Source organism: Cervus elaphus, chromosome 7, assembly GCF_910594005.1.
Source record: "Cervus elaphus chromosome 7, mCerEla1.1, whole genome shotgun sequence".
Taxonomy (NCBI): Eukaryota; Metazoa; Chordata; class Mammalia; order Artiodactyla; family Cervidae; genus Cervus; species Cervus elaphus.
The window spans coordinates 33,024,060-33,045,144 of record NC_057821.1 but is presented as its reverse complement, the minus strand read 5'-3'; the positions used below and the strand labels follow the sequence as shown (position 1 = coordinate 33,045,144).

At 41.8% G+C, this 21,085-nt stretch overlaps 1 protein-coding gene and 1 long non-coding RNA gene across 5 annotated transcripts in view; one reads left to right on the top strand and one right to left on the bottom strand.

Annotated features, from left to right (window-relative positions):
* Positions 1 to 21,085, bottom strand: part of RIPOR2 (RHO family interacting cell polarization regulator 2) — a 206,998-nt gene that overhangs the window by 123,971 nt on the left and 61,942 nt on the right. The window lies entirely within an intron of this gene.
* LOC122697527 overlaps positions 1 to 21,085 on the top strand; it is a 35,912-nt gene that overhangs the window by 2,895 nt on the left and 11,932 nt on the right. Inside the window, exons 4-5 of the long non-coding RNA XR_006342080.1 lie at positions 1,212 to 1,305; positions 10,108 to 10,212. This is a non-coding gene — a long non-coding RNA (uncharacterized LOC122697527). The remainder of the gene's footprint in view (positions 1 to 1,211; positions 1,306 to 10,107; positions 10,213 to 21,085) is intronic.

Here is a 21,085-nt window from a genome sequence, read left to right as displayed (position 1 = left end):
CTTACCTTCCGCTGGATCTAGCGGTAAATATGTAGCGAGTGGTAAATGGGGAGTTTCCTGTATTCTGCACTGTGTGTTGCCACACCACTATCTCCAGTAGAAAGAGCTAGAATGAAAAACGCATGCCTCTTTTGAAATGTGGTGAAGCAACACTGAATTCAGAAATACGATGACTACATTTTCTGTACTATATTGCATTCTTTTGCACAATATGAAAGAACACAACATGAGAAACCAACAAAGAAGGAAATAGAACCACCGAGGTTGTTGCTGGGCAGGCTGCAAGGAAAAGAGCAGAAAATTAAATGCCCCACCTAGCTAACATCCTCTTGTGGGTGTTATTTCTGTCTCCAAGGCTCTGAAACTTGCCTCTTGTCCATTATTCTTTCCCATCATCCATCCATTCATCTGTCCATCTATCCATCCATCCATCCACCCCGGATTCATTTGGTACCCTGCCATTCTAGCTGCTGGAAACACAGACTATCAGTGACATGCTGGTAAAGGTTAAAGAACTAGCTTCTGGGCAGGGTGAGGGGGAGCTGATGGGCAATATTTGTTGATTTTCATAGTGGAAATACTCCTACTGTGACTGATTTCAAGTTACCAACATGGATGGCATCACTGAACACAAAGCTGGGAAGTGACACACAGTAGCAAACCATTATATTGCATTTTAATCCTACAGATACAATAGATGCAAAAACTTCATTAGTTAAATGGGGGGTAACTAGGAAGTGATAAGTTTTGGGTAATTGTTAAGTTTGTTGTCAATATATTCAATCGCACATTTACGTAACTTAACTTTATATAACAGCTGTTATAACAATCAGCTCACAACATTTCTAAAAATTTAACAATTGACTTTTGCTAGCAGGCATGAGTTGGCTCTAGCACGACACTGGACAGAGAAACGTAATGTTGGCCATCTGCTCTGTGAGAGCCTTTTTTGGTCTGGGAAAGAAGATGTACACATATGTAAATAATTAGTAACACTATACTTGATGTGGTGTCACAGCAGGGGAAAATGCTGGGTATCAGAATTAGTGGGGAAGTACAGTGAGACACCCCCCGCTACCCAGAATAAAATTACCTTGAGGAGAGGGTGGTGACCTGAATTCAACACAAGCACCAGAATACACAGAGTGGGGTTGGTTTGAACTCAGCATGTGGCTCTTTCTTTTTCAACAATATTTTCTATTTCTACTCAGTGTCTTCAGACCTAAACACCCTGGCACAATTGTTATCCTTGGCAGGGTGTTGACTGGGCAATGGAAAACAAGCCGAGACACCCCAGCAGGGCGGGTGAGTACTGGGGTGATCAAGGACCCCTTACCAAGTGATCAGGTAAAAGTAGTCATCTGTTGAACTGTGCAGGCCCTGTCTTCAGCAGCGACATCTCATGGCAACGAAATGAACAGCATAAATTGGATTGATGACATCTTCCAATTCCCACAATTCCTGGCATTGATAGCAAAATTTATGCCCTTTGGAAGGAGAAAGTCCCTGAGATTTTTAGACAGTTTGGTGGCTGGCCAGAACTTAAGGGGTTTCCTCCTAATGTGGCATATGTGGACTTAGGTAAATAGTTGGAAAAAAAAAAAAGCAACTAGGAGCTGTGACCGTCTATATTCTGATTTGGAGAGCAGGTTATAGGTGACAATCTGCCACATGTGTGTATGTGCACTTAGAGAAAAATATGTTGGCCAAAATGTTAACAAGTGATTCCCTCTGGATGACAAGTTCTGCAGAGAGGGTTTACTTTTGCCTGCACAATTTAATAATTTCATGGTTTCTTTTTTGTTTTTGTTTTTTTTTTTGCAAAAATTAATCAGTAGCTCAGTGGGTAAAGAATCTGCTTGAAGTGCAGGAGACCTGGATTTGATCCCTGGGTCAGGAAGATCCCGTGGAGAAGGAAATGGCAACCCACTCCAGTATTCTTGCCTGGAGAATCCTATGGACAGAGGAGCCTGGTGGGCTACAGTCCATGGGGTTGTAAGAGTAGGACACAATTTAGTGACCTAAGAGAGAGAGAAAGACAAGTGAGGTTAAAGATGGAAATCTAAAACACAACCATAATCCCAATAGCTGGAAATAGCCACAGTTGGTATTTTGGTGTGTGACCTTCTAGACCTTCTCCTATGCATGGTGTTTTCCTTTGTCACCTCTCATCAGCCTTAGGCTAGTCTGTCTCTATTTCCTGACCTGCACTTCTGAGCACTAAGGGCCAAAACAGTTCATACTGCTATTGTAAATTTTTTAAGACAGTAAGCCCTTCATCTCAGCTCACACATTTTTTAAAGATATATCTCTACTCAAGAGGGAGGAGATAAATTTATACACATAACTGATTCATGTGGTACAGCAGAAACTAACAGAACATTGTAAAGCAATTACATGCCAATTTAAAAAATAACAAAATAATAAAAAGATTTATCTCTAATCAGCCCCTTTTCATTCCCCACAGCTATTTCAAAGTTTAAGTCATTCTTTGAATCTTATTTCCTATTTCAGAGAAAATACAGACCATCTGTACATTAAATAAATATTTTTCACACAATGTAAATTATTCTGTAATTTTATAAATCTTTTTCCTCTTACAATAGATGATGAATATTTCTTGCATGACTGCAAATAGTCTCCTACAATGAGATTTTATAATAATTTTTGAAAGTTAAAAAAATATTTTTCTTATTTTAAAAGCAGCACATGCTCATGGTAGAAAAATTGGAAAGTACAGCTAAAAGGAAGAAAAATGAAATACCTATAACCCCATCTCTGAGATGTAACCAATGGTCATAATTTTATATACATCTATTTTATTAATATATGTTTAGTCATTACAAGGATATGTTGTACAGCACAGGGAATATAGCCAATATTTTATAACTTTAACTGGAGTATAATCTATAAAAATATTGAATCACTATGTTGTATACCTGAAATTAATATAATATTGTAAGTCAACTATGCTTCAATTAAATATATGTATATATAAAACTACAAGAAAAAATAGGTTCTGTTAGGCATCATTCTATATCATTTTTGATATATGAATCTTATCTCACTGAATTCTCATAACACATTGTAGAGTTGCTATTATGATGATAATCTCCATTTTCTAGATCAGGTGACCCAGGTTCTAAGAACTAAGTGTACTATCCAAATTTGCATCTCAGTAAGCAATAGATTTGGGATTTGGATGGAGGCAGTCTGCCTCTGGAGGCGGAATTTCTAACAACTCATCTACAGAGCTCTGAGCTTATAGAGAACACCTTCCCATGTTAAATATTTAATGAGAAATATTACTTTAATATTAGCATGGAAACATATACATTAGCATATGTAAAACAGATAGCCAATGGGAATTTGATGTGTGACACAGGGAGCTAAACCGGGTGCTCCTTGACAACCTAAAGGGGTGTGGGAGATAGGAGGCAGGTTCAAGAGGAAGGGGACATATGTATACCTATGGCTGATTCATTTTGATGTGTGGCGGACACCAATACAATATTGGGAAGCAATTATCCTTCAATTAAAAATAAATAAATTTTGAAAAAAGTATTACTTTCTATGTCACACTGATAGAGATCTACCATACCCCACAATAAGACAAATACTGAGTTTTGTTTACACATGGTTGTTTTAAGACTTTCATTTTCCATTCATAGTTGCGTGTGGGATTACTTTTATGCTGTGGATAAATTCTCAATTCAAATTCAGCTTCTTCCAAATGGTTAACCAGCCCTCCAAGTTTTAGTCATTGAGTAAGCTTTCTTCAGTGATTTAACTGCTACCTTTGTTCTTGCTTCTATCTTCTCTTGCTTTCCCTGGAAACTTGTTTTATTTAGTATCTGCTATCTCTCCTGGATCTTGAAAATCTGAACTAGCTTTGAGTTTTCTGTATATTTACTTGGTGAATTGATTGCTGTACTTGTTCATTCAATGATACTTATATGGAATACAACAGTAAATAAGATTTTAAACATCTCTTGAGGCTTAAAGTCTAGTTTTATTATGTGCCAGGCAATGTTCTTAATGATTTAGAAATAACTCATCTGATCCTTATAACAAGGCAATAAGATAGGTACTATTTTTTAGTCTCCAGTTTTCATATGAAAATATGAAGAAGTTAAGTAGCTTGCCTAAAGTCTCTTAGCTGGTAAGTAGGGGATTGGGGTAAGTCAATAGTCAATTTCCATTTAATGCAATAAATGTTATTCATCATGGGGAAGTACAGGGTTCTGTGAGAGCTCTTAGCAAGGGCCATGAGGGTCAGGAAAGACTTTCAGAGAAAGAGACACCCAAATGACTCCTAAAGAATGAGGAGTAGACTGAATAGAGACTCCTGATGGGAACTGTGAGTGGGGAGTGGGAGTAGAAATAGTTAAGCTGGACAGAGACACAGTATAAAGTCCTAGAAAAGAGAGCAATAGAGAATGTTATGTACTAGAAACTGAAAGAAATGATGTGTGGTTGGGACAGAGGGTGGGGTAGGGTGGGAGGGAGGTGAAAGGTCCTGGGGTTGGAAGGGTCAACAGAAGTACATCATCTTGTGAGTCCCTTTACAGAAATGTAACTGCAGTTAAATATCAGAGGAGACAGAGAAAGGTTTTAAGCAGGAGAAAGGTTAGCTGCTGGGTAGAGGATGGATGTCAAGGAGGGCAAGAGTGTGGGCAGAGTCAACTGTTTAAGGGGTTCTTGCAACAATCTAGGTGAGAAATGATGTTGCTTGTAGAGCAGTAGAAATGAGATGAAGAGAAACAAACAGGTGGATTCAGATGTTTTCTCCAAAGGAGTTTGACTGAACAAGCAGTGAAAAGAAGGGGATTCAGTGATTACAATCTGTCCCTTGACTTAACCTAGTAATTTTCCCATATTACCATCTACAGCTTTGGTTTAAATGCAGATAATAAACAGACTAGACTTCCCTGGTGACTCATTGGTAAAGAATCTGCCTGCCAATACAGGAGACACAGGTTCGATCCCTGGATTGAGAAGATCCCCTGGTGAAGGAAATGGCAACCCACTCCAGTATTCTTGCCTGGGAAATTCCATGTTCAGAGGAGCCTGGAGGGCTATAGTACATGGGGTTGCAAAAGAGTCAGACACGACTTAGCAACTAAACAACAAATAACAATAAGACTTAATATGCAGAGGAGAAAAGATAACTTGTCTAGAGTCTAATCACAACCTGACATCCTCCTTCACCACTCACTAAACCCTTATTGAGGGAGATTTGCAAAGTTTATAGATGTGGCAAATGTTAAGTACATTATCTCTAGTGGTGGGATTGAAAGTGAAAGTGAATGGTGAAACAGATCACCAGCCCAGGTGGGATGCATGAGACAAGTGCTCGGGCCTGGTGCACTAGGAAGACCCAGAGGAATCGGGTGGAGAGGGAGGTGGGAGGGGGGATCGGGATGGGGAATACGTGTAAATCTATGGCTGACTCATATCAATGTATGACAAAACCCACTGAAATGTTGTGAAGTAATTAGCCTCCAACTAATAAAAAAAAAAAAAAAAAGAAAGTGAAAGTGAAAGTGAAGTTGGTCAGTCATGTCCGACTTTGCGACCCCAAGGACTGCAGTCCACCAGACTCCTCAGTCCGTGGAATTTTCCAGGCAAGAGTACTGGAGTGGGTTGCCATTTCCTTCTCCAGGGGATCTTCCTGACCCAGGGATTGAGCCCGGGTCTCCCGCGTTGCAGGCAGACGCTTTATCATCTGAGCCACCAACTTGGGTCTAGTGGTGGGATTAGGCAAATTTAAAAAAATTTTGCAGCTTTATTGACATAAGTTTTGTGTACCATAAAATGTACCCATTTAGAGTATTTGGTTGAATGGTTTTGGGTATATTCAGAGTTGTGCAACCATTACCACAACCTAATTTTAGAACACATTCAATCTCTCAAAAAGAAACCCTGTACCAGTAAGTAGTCACTCCCTATTCAAGTTTTTGCACTTCACCCAGCCCCAGGCAACCATTTAGCCACTTTCTGTAGAAATGGTGGGATTTTTCGATTCTAGACATCTCACATAAATACCGTCATATAATATGCAGTCTTCTGTGGTTTGCTTCTTTCACTTAGTATCATGTCTTCAAGGTGCATTCTTGTTAAAACACGTAACAGTACTTCATTCCCTTTAATGGTTGAATGACATTCCATTGTATAAATATACCACGTTTAGTTTATACATTCATTAGTTAGTAGGCATTTGAGTTTATTCCACCTTTTGGCTATTAAGAAGATTGCAGCCTTGAACACTGACTGTACACCTTTTTGTGTGGAACTGTGTTTTCCAAAGCTACCACACCATTTTATATTCCCACCTGCAACGTGTGACAGTTTCAGCATCTTGCATCTTCTTTAATATTTGCTATTATCTGTCTTCACATCCCAGTGGGTGTAAAGTGGTATCTCACTGCAGTTTTGGTTTGCATTTCCTAACAACAAATGATGTTGGGCAATTTTTCATTGGCTATTTGTAGATATTCTTTAGGTAAATGTCTAGACAAATTCTTGGCCTATTTTAAAAACTGGGTTATTTATCTTTGTAAGCATTCTTTACATATTCCAGACACAAGCCCCTTATGAGATGTGTGATTTGCAAGTATTTTCTCCTATTCTGTGGGTTATATTTTCTTGATGATGTCCTTTGATACAGAAAATTTTATATTTTGATGTAATTAAATTTTTTCATTTGTTTGTTTACCTGTGCTTTATAAGAAACCATTGCCTAATCCTTTAGTCATTAAAGGATTTAAATCCTTTAATGTCATTAAAATTTGTTCCTACGATTTCTGCTGGGAAATCTGTAGTTTTAGCTCTTACATTTAGGCTAAGGTCCAAATTGAGTTAGTTTCTGCATATTGTGTAAGCAAAAAGTCCAACATCTTTCTTTTGCATGTGGTTATTCAGCACCATTTGCTGAAAAATTCCCCATCTGAATTGTCTTGGCATGCCTAGTTTTACTCTTTATACTTTCTTTCCCCAAATTATCAAAAGACAGAAAGAAAGAACATCAAATCCACAATTCTCCTCCTTTTAATAGAAAAAGCAGTAGTTCATTAGAAACAGCATATGATCCAAACATTTCAGTTGAGTTGGATTTAGCTGGGGATCCTTTCTGACATACGATGAAGTCATTCCTTTATCTTTTCCCCCCTGTGAAAACAGCCAGTCTCCTCTCAAGTCCTACTGTTTTAGAGTTTATGAGAGCAGAACTAAGCAACACTGAATTTCAGCATACAAGTAAAGTGAAGCTCCTTAAAAATAGCTAATAATTTCCTTAAGGAAGTTATGTGTCAGATACCTGGGAGAAGTTACTCTTGTGCTGGGGTAGGAAATAAATGTAGTTTAGCTCCAAGAGTTATTTGATTATAATGCCAATTTAAAAATCTTGTCAAGGTTTATGGAGAAGCACATAATGTTTGGTATTATACATTTGCCAAATGAAACTTTAAAATGCTTAACTCTCTCAGAGGACATTGCTGGTAGTATTCTCAACTGTATCAGTCTTTGGTGAAAGTTATCTTGGTAACAGGTTAACACTGTTAATGGTTTCACCCAGTGAGATCTTTTGGAAAAAAAACTTAAGGAAATACTCTAGGAGTAGAAAAACTACATACAAAGATATTTTGCTATAGGCAAAAATGGGAAAATATCTCAATGCCCAAGAAGCAGAGGAGGGATAAATAAATTAGGTTCTACAGTGAAATAGAACCCTAAATAATAACTGTGGTCTGGTAGTCACATGAATGCATATACTAAATAATGAAGTGAGCAAAACAGAATTTGCACATACCTCTTAATTGAAATGGTCTAAGGATGGATGGATGCTGACAAAGCTTAAAATTAATATAATATTAAAATCCATTTGATCTTTTTGCACAGAAAAAAGGCTACTTGAATGTAAAATGGAAGTAAAATTCTTTCTGAAAGCCCAAATAAGCAACTTTTATAAGCATAAAATAAAATAAAACAAAATAAATCTTTTTCTTAGTTATTTCCCAGCTCGTCAAATCCTTATTTTGATAGCTAGGAAAAAAGAATAAAACTTTGGAAAGAAGAAAGTAAAGAGTTCTCAGAATCTAGCTATTGAGAATTCTCATTCCTGAGAAATGCAATCCATGCCTTAATGAAGCATTATTTCTTTTATGCTGATGAATTACATTAAGAATGTGTCTGCATAGAGTTTGGGGTGAGAAAGAGTGAGGTTTCAGTTGGGGAGGTATGCTAATTTACTGGGGCTGCTATAGCAAAATACTAAAACCACAGAAATGGATTCTCTCCTGGGTCTGGAGTCTGAAATCAAGGTGTCGGTAGGACTCTGAGGGGAGCCTGTTCCATGCTTGCTCCCAGCTTCTGGGGACTCCTGTCAGTCCTTGGCGTTCCCTGGCTTGCAGGCACATCATTTCAATCTCTGCCTCTGTCATCACATGGCACTCTCTCCCTGTGTCTCTGTATCTTCTAAAAGGGTATGGATTACAGGCCCACCTCACTCCAGTATAACCTCATTTTAACAAAGCACACTTATAATAACCCCTTTTCCAAATATGGTTATCATGTGAGGTACTGTTAGGACTTCAATCTTTTGGGGAAGACAAAGTGAGTGATAGTTGCTCAGTCATGCCTGACTCTTTGCAACCCTGTGGACTGTAGCCTGCCGGGCTCCTCTGTCCATGGAATTCTCCAGGCAAGATTACTGGAGTGGATTGCCATTTCCTTCTCCAGGGGATCTTCCCGACCCAGGGATCCTGCATTGCAGGAGAGTCTTTACCATCTGAGCCACCAGGGAAGCCTACTATTAAGAGACATTTCTAAGTATGAAGACAGGTCAACTTAAAATGTATCAGCAGATACATGCTTGACTTTATCTTATAATCTATAGACAATACATTAGAATATGTAATGAATCCATACACCTTTTCCAAAGGAATACCCAAGACAGAAGGGAGGACAAAATTCAACCCTTAACAGGTGGCCTTGGAAATAATTTAACTAATATATTATTCGGATTCATTCCAGAATGTTCTCAGAACAAAATCTAGGCCCACGACAGGTCCTAGGAGTATCCACTCAGGAAAAGTAGTTGGTAGTGGGGGATTAACTCAACATTCAAACTAAGATCATGGCATCCAGTCCCATCACTTCATGGCAAATAGATGTGGAAACAATGGAAATAGTGACAGACTTTATTTCTGGGGCCTCCAAAACCACTGCAGATGGTGACTGCAGCCATGAAATTAAAAGACGCTTGCTCCTTGGAAGAAAAGCTATGACCAATCTAGACAGCATATTAAAAAGCAGAGACATTACTTTACCAACAAAGGTCTGTCTAGTCAAAGCTATGGTTTTTCCAGTAGTCATGTATTGATGTGAGAGTTGGACTATAAAGAAAGCTGAGCGCCGAATAATCGATGCTTTTGAACTGTGGTGTTGGAGAAGACTCTTGAGAGTCCCTTGGACTTCAAGGAGATCCAACCAGTCCATCCTAAAGGAAATTAGTTCTGAATATTCATTGGAAAGACTGATGCTGAAGCTGAAACTCCAATACTTTGGCCACCTGATGCGAAGAACTGACTCATCTGAAAAGACCCTGATGCTGGGAAAGATTGAAGGCGGGAGGAGGAGACAACAGTGGATGAGATGGTTGGATGGCCTCACTAATGCGACGGATGTGAGTTTGAGAAAGCTCTGGGAGTTGCTGATAGACATGGAAGCCTGGCCTGCTGCAGTCCATGGGGTCGCAAAGAGTCAGACACGACTGAGTGACTGAACTGAACTGAATGGGGGATTGGTCCTATGAGAGTAGGATGGATTGCTCTAATAAACTGCTGACTATTCTTCCTGAGAGAGTGGCCTCACTTCTGGCTGACCAAGGAAATAAATGGTTAAGCCTGATGCGTGAAGACAGATGGAGGCTATTGCAGGGGAGCTTCTCTTCCCTTGATTCTGTATTTCCACATAGAGGAACACACAGTAGAGAAATGGCCCTGTCCTCATCCCTCCCTCATTCAGCCTTCTCAGTGGAGGAGGAGTGACTGGGCTGATTGGTGAATTTGGAAGATGCTTCAGCCATCCTCTTTGTCTCCTCTTTAGGGCCAGCTGCCTCTGTGTCCTCTGCTCGTCCACATCTAAACTGTCCTAGGGCAGTGTCCCATGGGGGAGGCTAGCAGTTGTCCAGTGCTGCTTATGACCAGGCGGGTAAGTCTGCCCAGTTCTGGGGAGGAGGGCGGATGGAGATTAACCCATCACTTGGCCAAGAGATCTAAGCCACACCGTCCAAACTGGTCTTTATCTACATTGGAAATGTGTCTGCATTTTCTGTAATACAGGTGTTATTTTGATTTTCTTCTGCCTATTTTCTCTATCTAAGTTTCATATGGTTCCAAATTTGGGGGGGGTGGTAAGATGCCTCTCTAGGTTTCTTGCACCTCCAGAAAAGGATGCACTTAGCTCATTTGCAGATACTCCCTCTGCGCCAAGATACCAGATGTCACAGACATAAAGGAGGAATATGGAGGATGCCTATTATTAATCTCCATCTCCCAAGCCCTTCCTCCTTTCAGTCATGAGTGAGGGGCAGGATGTGCTAAAGCCCTGAAAGGGGCAGTGGTGAGAATAAGAGGATGCTTTGTCCATTTCTAGCTGCTTTTGTGCCCATTTATCAACCAGCAAACATTTAAGGAGAGTCTGCTCTGGGCAAGGTGCCATCCGAGTCCCCACTGGGAACACAAAGAACCGTAAGGCAAACAAAGTCCATCCTCAATAGATTTACAGTCTTGTTGAAGAAACAAGGCACATAAAAAAGACAAGTTACAAAACAAGACAGGATGTGGTCAGTGCCAGTGAGTTTTACAGGCAGTGAAAGAGCCATGAAAATTCAGAGGAAGAAGAACACTGTGGAACACTTTTAACTGATAAGAAACTGGGGAGACTTGTAGGAGAAGAGAGTATTCCAGGCCAGGCGAACTGTGTGTGAAAAGTTAGAATGTTCAAGATATTTTAGTAAGCAATTGGAGCAAGGTTTAAGGAGTCCCTGCTCTGTGAAGCCAGGGGATGAGGTGGATACAGAATAACATGGTTGTCAAGAGAGTGGGCTCTGAAGCCAAATGTGTAGTCTGCAACTCCAGCTTGGACTCATCGGGCAGCTCTAGGGCAAGTCATTAAAGTCTACAAGCTTCAATTTACCCCTCTGTGTGCTAGGTTTTGAGGTTACAACACTAAGTAACAAAAGTCCTATTTAATAGTTTGGGCTTACTGTACAACAGGGTGCTATTTTAAGAACTTTATGTGTTAATTTGTTTAATCCACAGAGTAACCCAGGAAAGTGGGTGCTTTCATTAGCCTTGTTTTATAAATGAAGAGGGCGTCCCTGGTGGCTCAGATGGTAAAGAATCTGCCTGCAATGCAGGAGACGGGGTTCAATCCCTGGGTCGGGAAGATCCCTGGAGAAGGGAAAGGCTACCCACTCCAGTTTTCTTGCCTGGAGAATTCCATGGACAGAGGAGTCTGGCAGGTTACAGTCCATAAGGTTGCAAAGAGTTGGACACAATTGGCAACTAGCACTACCACTATAAATGAAGAAAGTCTGGTCCAGAGAGGTGAATCTCCTTGCTCTAGGTCTTACAGCCCACAAGGAGCAGAGGCTGGATGCCCACCCAAGCAGGCTGGTGCCAGAACCCATGCTCTTAACTCATTGTGTGAACTGGCCTTTGAGGTGGAGGGTTCTCAAAGGGTGTGGCAGGGTGATATGCAATGGCATAGTGCAGTAATGACCTTGAGCACCAGATAAGGAAAGTAAGAATATCTTGCAACTGGAATTCTTTTCCATCTACTGTTTTGCTGGTTAAATAAGTTGCTCTGGACTTATAATTATAGGTTCCATGTGGCCACTGAAGGCCTTGCAGGAGAGACAAATAAAAAAACTATTTTAGGATTGTTCTTTCTGTGACATAAATTATGGTTTGGCGGGGAGAGAGTTTGGAGGTAGCGGGCACTAATTATAAGGGATGATAAGGCCTGGATCTAGGGCAGGGGCTGTGGGAATAAAAACTGAGGGACCTATTTGAAAGATGCTAAAAGGAAGAATATTAGCATCATTTAACAATGCTTAATATACTAGTCTGTCATAATATTTATGACAGATACAGAGTTGTGGTTTTTAAATGACTTTGCAATCTCTAATTAATTAATCTATTTAACATGCCAAGAGACATCGTTAATTTTTAAAGGAGGCAGTTGATCTCAAGAAAGCATACTTTTCTTTCATAGTCCATCTTTTCATTTGGTTTTCATGGTATTATACATTGCCTGTGAGAGGTAAGAGAAAAGAGGCTTCATGTTTGTTTACTGTGCTAAGTTTTGAGGCTACTTAAAGAATGGCATTTGAGAAGGGGTAACCTAGAGCTAAAACAGGAGACTGTCAACGGGGGGATGTAAAAATGTGACAATTCTTCTGGCCACATTAGTTCTATGAAAACCTCACAATTTAGAAAATGAAGTACACCTGTTAATCTTCAAGAGCAATATCAGAAAAGTCAATAGCTGCATTTGCTTGATGTTTTAGGATTCAGTGGTCTGGAAATGAAAGAATGGTTCATAATACCTTCGTTCTGTTTGAGGCCAGGTGGGAGAGAATTTGAGCTCCAAATTCCACTGGGGCAGGAATATCTAGTCCTCCAACATTTAACCCTTCCTTGGTTGGCTATGGAGACCCTCAGCAGAGGAGGCCAGAAGGTTTTGTGGGTTAGGACACGAACATCTTTGGGGGGAACCATCATTCTGCCTACCTTGGAGGGAGAAATCTTTAGGTCATTCAGTCCAGTTAAGACGGGGAATGCTTTTACAAATTATCTGCAGATCAGTGATTTTTCTTTCTTTTTTTTTTTTAAATATTTATTCATTTATTTGGCTGCACCAGATCTTAGTTGCAGCATGTGGGATCTAGTTACCTGACCAGGGATCGAACCTGGGCCCCCTGCATTGGGAGCTCAAAGTCTTAACCACTGGGCCAGCAGGGAAGTCCCAGATCAGTGACTTTTCAAGACTGCTTTATTGTAAAATAAAACATAAAGAAAAATATGCAAAACAAATATATAGCTAATGAATTAGTATAAGGCAAATACCACTGTAACTTCAACCGAGGTCTAGAACTTAAACTTTGATGGCCACTGCCCAAACCCCTTCCTCCATATGCCCCTTCCCTAATCTAATCAATAACCTTCAAAATTACTCATCACAATTCCAGATAAATTAATTTTCCTCTGTCTTGCAAGAGTTTCAAACTCTAGAAATTTGTAGGATCTCTGATTATCACAACTGAATAAACTGAGTACTTGGAAACTTTTACACAATCAACTGCAGCATGAAGCAAAATGATTGCCTCATGTAGAGAAACAGAATGGGATTAGGTGAAAGGCACAATAAGCAATATTTTTTCCTCCCTTGGCTCTGGTACAATTTCTTCTCTCTAGCTATGGAGAAGAAATAGAGTCTGTGAAGTCATGCTTCCCATGTCAAGTTCTCCGTGCTTTTGAACATCAAGATCTTAGCCTGGGACCCCTGAGGGTCAGCACATAAAAGTCAAATGGACAGATTGCCATCAAGCTTTCTGCATGACCCACGCTAAGGCATCTTACAAAGCTCCTTATATAATGGTAACAATAATAATATAATTAAAGTATACATATGATTGACTGAATGATTCTTTCTGGGAATAAAGCACTCAGCAGGGCAATTTCTTCGGGGAGTGGGAGTGTTTTTCACACTTGAGCTACGGAAGTAAGTCACCACTGGGGAAATCACAAACCGGATATTTCATTATCATTATACAAAATCTGCGTGGAGTTTTATTGTCTTATCACCCTTATTAATATGGCATTAAGTTTACCAAATTACCTAACTCTAGCCCCAAATGTTTTGTTTAATACTGTGTTTTTGATTCCTGTATCAGACAGCTGGGATGCCATGTGCTGGGGCCCTGTCGAGTTGGGAAATTATACATTTGATGATTATGAAATTGGGCTTGATTGATTTAATCACCGTAATCACTGGCATTGTGCAAATACGCAACCGGGAGGTTTTCATTCTGACAATTATGTACGATGAAGTCATGTTACACGGGAGGCTCATCCCTGTGTTTATTTCTGTCTAAATGGGAAGGAGGATGGAGAACTAGGCATGATCCAGGGTACAGCACTGCTGGGTGAGTCCACATCCTACAGCCCAGGAAAGACAAGTTCAAGTAACCAGCTTGGTGAAGTCACTGTACCTGGCTCCCTCTGGATTTGGGATGCAAAGATTTTGTATCTAATTCAGTATGTGAGTATGCCATTACCTCTCAAGGAAGATTAAAGGGCAGAGTATCTGGCACATGGTAGGAGCTCCCTGAGGTCTGCTTCTTTCCCCATGATGAGTCCTTTGTGGGGAGTCCAGGGGTGGAGCTACTCCAGACCATCATCCTCCCCTGTAACCACCTGTTACCCTGAACACCCTAGGGAGAAGCCGGCTGGAGGGGCGTGAGTGCTTTCCTCCCTCCTGGCACTAGAGATGGTTCAAGTTATTGACCAAAGGAGTCACTGGGAAGTGGTACAGAATCAGGGGATCCAGTCAGTCTTTGAGAAAGGCTTTGAGGAAAGCCGGCAAAGCCGAAGCCAGTCTCTTCATTATCAATCTCAGAACTCTGGCTGGGAAAGAAGCATGCTGCAGCTCGGGAAATTGGCTAATTTTCACCATGTTCTGGGGAGTGATTTGGAACGAGGCTGTGTGTGGGAGGGTGGAAGTGGGCACTGAGAAGAGAGAAGGATGCGGGGGGAATCCTGGGACTAAGATATTGCCCAAGGGCAGTGTAAAGGACAAAGACACCTTGTCCACTGCCACCACGCACAGAATCACAGTGGAACGGAGGAGGACTCTGAAAACCATTTGTTCCAACCCCTTCATCTTGCTGCCAAGGGACTGAGCCTGGTGAGAGTGATGAGGATCACACAGCTGACGGGAAGTCAAGTGGTCCTTACAACACAGGTCTCCCAACATGTCTTATACACGTTTCCCAGGTGACTTGCTGCACTTACAAATTCGTTTACAACATCTAATTGGCCCCTCACTGCAACAAAAGATCCTGCATGCTGCACCAAAGACCCAAGGCAGCCAAACAAATAAATATTAAAAACACATATAACTGGCCCCTCTTCTAACTGGCATAAAGCTTCCATTAGGGCAAAACTTTGCTGCATGAATTAAAGAATATACTACTTATTTTCCTGTGAGCTAATATGAGATCTAATTTAATCCTCAAGGTAGCTCTGTAGGTAGATATTTTCATTATTTTCTTTTATGGGTGAAGATAATTGAGGATTCAGAGAAGGTACGTGATTCAGAGATTAAATGTCAGGCCTTTGAATTGGAACCCCGGTCCTCAGAGTCCCCCAAGCCCCACGTTTCAGCTGCAAGACCCCAGTCCTGTGACACGCAGTGAACTTTCATACATCACACCTTGATCCCGTGCATCCAAGGTTGACTTCAGTTGCCATTTCTGTATCAAGGATTTGTATTCAGTGATCAAGCAGTAGCTTAAGAATTCTGAGCTACTACTGGTGCCAAGACAGAAGGTGAGCCCTCTCTCGCTTGGGGGGAGCATCTCTGGGGTATTTTCAATGTCTGCTCCTGATAAGGTCACTCCTTGCTGAGCAGAAGCACTTTTTATACCCAGCCTCCAGCCAGACGACCTGTGGATTAGAACCTCTGCCTGTAACAAATCCTTGTGCTTGTGGCTATATCAGTGGTTCTCAGCTGGGGCAATGGTGCTCCCCCAGTGTCTGGAAATATTTTTCGTGGTCAAAAATGGCAGGTGGGGAATGGAAGGTTGCCACCGGCCTTAATGAGAATAGGGTAAGGATGCTGCAAAAACAAGCAGAACTAGGGTGAGGCAAGTGAAGCACCTAGGATGCACGATTTAATGAGGTACCTTCTCTGAGAGTCATGCAAATGATGGACCAATATTTGCAGGTCCCTGAAAGCAAGTGTCTCCTTAAACTGTGTGCCCCAGATGTCCCACTTGCTGCACCCCAGTCCCTGGCCTGCTGTAAATAGCCTATGATGCATAAGACAGCCTCCAGCAACACAGAGTTAGCCAGCTAACCTGCCATAGCAGGGTAAGAAACCCGAACTACACCATGGTATCAGTTGCCTGAACAATACTGAATAGGGTTACACCTTTCAGAGACAGTGCCTTTGACTCCTGGCTGCTTCTGCAGGTGGCCAGTTACATCAGCTCACTGCTTTTCTTTCTCTTCAACCAGTTTCCCATCATTAGACAAGTTGTATACAGTGCTTGTGAGAGAACCTAGGTGTTCCAGGGCAACAGCTCTCAAATTTTAGCTTGCATCAGAATCACCTAGAGCTTGTTAAACCACAGATCTCTGGGCCCCACCCCAGTGTCTCTGATTCAATAAGCCTGGGGTAGGGCCAGCTGGAAATGTCATTTTTGCACGTGCTCCCAGGTGATACTGTTACTGCTGGTCCATTGACCACAGTTTGAGGACCATTATTCTAGGGCCTGGCTATGCAGAGTGGCCCGGGGACCTGGGAGTATCTGATCACCTGGGAGAAATGCAGACACTCTGGCCCTCCCCTGTTGAGCTGCTGTGGGTAAGAATCTGAATTTGCAAGTTAACAGATCCCTAGGTGATTCACGTGCACATTGAACTCTGAGGCGCTGGCCTCAGAAGCAGTGGTTCTCCATTCTGGTTGCGCACTAGAAAAACCAGAGGAAGCCTTTGACTTACTGAGTGAAGAACCTTTATTCACTATTCTTCATGGGAGGGGCAGTTTTGAATCACTAGGTGAAGGGGTGGCGGGGGGTGGGGGGCTGAGACCCAGTGTACACTTGAATTGTCAAGGCGCCCACTAAGCCACCAGGCTGCAGTCTAAGGTGGACGGATAGGTCCAGGACCAGTGCAAGGATGGGTTTCCCTGATGAGGCTCCCTGTGACCTGCCCTGCCCTGCTCTCCAACCTCACCTCCTTTCGCTCTCTCTCCTACTTGCTCAGCCAGGCATCCGGCCACTGCCCCTCCCCTATTTCTGTTCTTCCACCCTTCTGAGCTCACTCATCTCAGGACCTTCCTACTTCAGGCTTCCCTTCCTGGACAGACTTCCCCAGAGTCCCCTCCCACCAATCCCAGACAGCTCCCAGCTCCACTCTTTCTCTCCCACTGCCCTGTCTGATCTTCTTCAAGGACTTGTTACCCTTACTGTGTGAAATTATCTATTGATTACATGTTAATCATCTGCCTCCTCCACCAGAGCAAGACAGAACTGCTTCACAGAGTAGGTGCTCAGTAGGTATTTGTGGGATAAACAAAATGAATTCATTTGGGCATAGTTTTAAGGCTCAGAGTTCAAATGCCTTTTCTAAGAGAGGTAAGAGATCTTTGAAGTTCCTGGGTAGGAAGTTTGGGAAAAGAGGAGAGCTGAGGCAGGCAAAGCATGGAAGCTGCAGGGGAAAGAGGCCCTGCTGTTGGTGAGAGCAGCAGGAACCACGAAAAACAGAAACACCTAATCTGGATGTTTACCTTGTGAGGGATGTCTTGGAAATCCCTTACTCCTTCTGTCCTATAAAGTTTTCAGTAGAGTCTACATCACCCAGTAATAACTTTGGAGGGGAGAGGATTATTATTATGTTGTTGTTGTTGTTTAGCTGCTAAGGACTATTTAGGGGAAACTGAAAGTGATTCTGAATTCTGCGTACGGATTGTCACAGGGCTTAGAATGAAGGGACAGGTTTCAGGAAGTGAGAACAAAGACTGAGGAGAGCTAGTAACTGGGCCACTTCTGAAATACAAAGCCCTGCCCTTTCTCCCATGACAGGTAAATGGGACCCTCTTGCGGAGGAGCCCAAGAATGTATAACAGTAATCTGTGGGGAACCACACATCTCTCAGGGTATAGCTTCCAGGCCCACGTGAACACCATCCCCGGGTATGGAGAGAGAGCAGAGACTGGTGAGCCCCTGTGGCTGTGTTTTTAAAGAATGGGGGGGTGGAGAGAAGGGTAGAAATTCTGAAGGTGGGAAATATTGGGCTGATTGTCAGGAGGGACAAAAAGGTAGATTTTAATTGAGTCTCTGGTATTATTGTATGGTGGTTAGGAGCCCACACTCCGCAGTCAGATGACCTGTGTTTGAATTCTGGCATCACTATCAATGAGCTGTGTGGCCTTGGGTAAATAGCATAAATTCTTGAAGTACCAGCTTCCCCATTGGAAAATGGAGACAATAATAGTAACCACCTCATGCTACTGTGAAAACCAGATGAGATAATCCATGTAAAGCTCCTAAAACAGTGTCGGGAACATGCCCAAGTCTACCTGTGACTGTATTACTGTTGTTTTGCAGTTGTTACTGTCGCCATTGCTGTGGTTGTGGTTGTTGAAGAAAATACTAAAATGAATTACTAAAGGAATGATTCATTGAGACTTAGAAGAAGAAGCAAAGACCACCAGCAAGGGTAGCATTCACCATGCTTAGTCACAGTTTCAGCACGGACTCTTTCCATTCAGAGCAGACACTGGCCAGAAGCAATGACGTGGGTTCACTAACAACAAGCCAGCCTGACATCACTGCTTGATTTGCCAGGGCGACTCAGATCAGAGGGATCAGGGCGACCTGTTGCATCTGGATTCGACAAGTCGCTGATGAACACATTCAGCATATCCCGATGGACAAGATGGGGATGTGTACTGGACAAGGGGATGATGGAGCCAGTTAAAACTGACTGGCTGATGCCTACCCCGCAGGAGCCCTGGCAGCCTACTGTGGCTCTCTCCTACCCCTTTCAAAATTTTAATCAATGGTTTAGCATGGGTATTTTGCAACTTTATTTTTGGCAGCATTATTTTCCATCTTATGCATCGTTAAGAGAAAGCCCTGGATACAATACAGATGAAAGGAGAGCTGCTCTGATGAAAGGGTCAGATGACAATGGGGAGGGTGCCCTTCATCTCCTGAAGGAGCTGTGAAAGATTTAGAGCTCTGTGGTTTGAAAACTGAGCTAGAAGGAGCTATAGAAGCCACACTTGACAGATTTGCAGGTAAGAACACTGAAAAGCAGTGACTCCACTGCCTGAGAGTGCTGGGTTCCCAAGGCATAGGAGACAACATGATAAACTGCCCGAGAGCTTGGCCTTTAAATACAGCAAATATGGATGTGACTCTGAACAAGTTACCCAAGCCAAGTCACAAATTCTTCAACTATAAAATGAGAGTAATTGTGTCTACCTCCTAGGGTTATTTGTGAGATTCAAGTGGAAAAATGGCCATAAGAGCTTTTGACATATTATTCTTTTTAATACTATTATTATCATTAATTATCTTTACTTGATGAAACCAAATTCAGCAAAATGACATTTAACAGGGTAAAAATACAATCTTATATTTGAATCCTACAAAGATATGCAGAAACACAGAGATGGAGTTCATTAGAAGTTCATGTAGGAAAAAAAACACACAGGTATTTTTGTTGCCAATGAAACTCAACGTAAAAGTCAACCAAGAGTCGGCTTGCTCAGTGTGACAGGAACGACAGGAAAAGAGCACATAGACTATAGAATTTAGGACATTTCCGTCTTCCTTGCGCCTAGTCAGTTCCCCACCCCCATCCCCATGCTGAGAGTCACACTCTCTCAGGGAAATAAAAGAATTGGACTTTTCGGAGAAGGTTGGTAAAGTCTCTATACACAAATCACAATGTTTGAGGATAGTTAGAGGATTTAGGATATTTACCTTGAAGAAGAGCAACCTCAGAGGAGGGTTAACAGGGGAGAGGCTCTCAGGTATCTGAGTAGGGCTCAGGGATTTAACAATGACTCAAAGGGAGAACTAGATGGTGGAAGCTTCAGAGAGGTAGATTTCAGATCCATATAATGAAACACCAAGAACAAAGATGTTTGTCCAGCAAAACAATGAACTGCCTGGGAGGTAACAAATTCCCTGTCATGTGCTGTGTGAGTGACTTGGTGGGGTATATTACAGAAGGAACTCGGGGTATATTACAGAAGGAACTCATGGGTGGTTAGACTGGATACATTTTTAAAGCCCTTTCAACCTTGAAAACTGTTTTACTAATGAATTTTGAAATGCTGAGTAATGACTTTATCTTAAGGGTGGAGACAAGGATAGGATCTCTTTATTGGAAACGTCTGTTAATATGAAGCTTGGACCAGTACTCAGGCTGCAAGTGGGCTTGCCCAACTGTTGAGGGAAACAGGCATTTTTCAGCTCTTTTGATTGTCTTAAAGTACAAATTTGAGAACAATTAATAGAAAGAGAAGGAGCAAGAAAAGAAGGAAGGAAGGGAAGGAAGAGGGAGGGAGAAAGGGAGATATCTGTCAAAATACATTCACTTGATCTGAACAGACATCTCCTCAAATAAGATATCTAAATAGCTAATTAGCACATGGAAAGATGCTCAACATCATTATTCATCAGGAAACGAAAAGCCAAACTACAGTAAGATGCCACTCCACACCCACTAGGATGGCTATGTCAAAAAGATAAACAATATCAAGTGTTGAATAGGATGTGGAGAAACTGGAATCCATACATCGCTGGTGGGAATAATGGTGCTGCAGCTTTAGAAAACAGTTTGGCAGTTCCTCAAATGTTATGGTTCAGTTCAGTTCAGTCGCTCAGTCGTGTATGATAAGAGCCAGCAATTCTATTTCTAGGTATATACTCAAGAGAAACAAAAACACATGTCCATGCAAAAGCTTGTTCCTAGTAGCATTATTAATAATAGCCAAAAATGAAAACAACTTAAATGCCCACCAACTGATGAATGGATAAACACAATGTGGTCATTCATGCGAAAGTGAAAGTCACTCGGTCGCGTCAGACTTTTTGCGACCCCGTGGACAGTAGCCTGCCAGGCTCTTCTGTCCATGGAATTCTCTAGGCAAGCATACTGGAGTGGGTAGCCGTTCCCTTCTCCAGGAAATCTTCCCAACCCAGGGATAAAACCCAGGTTTTCCCGCATTGCGGGCAGATTCTTTACCATCTGAGCCACCAGGTTATTTGTGT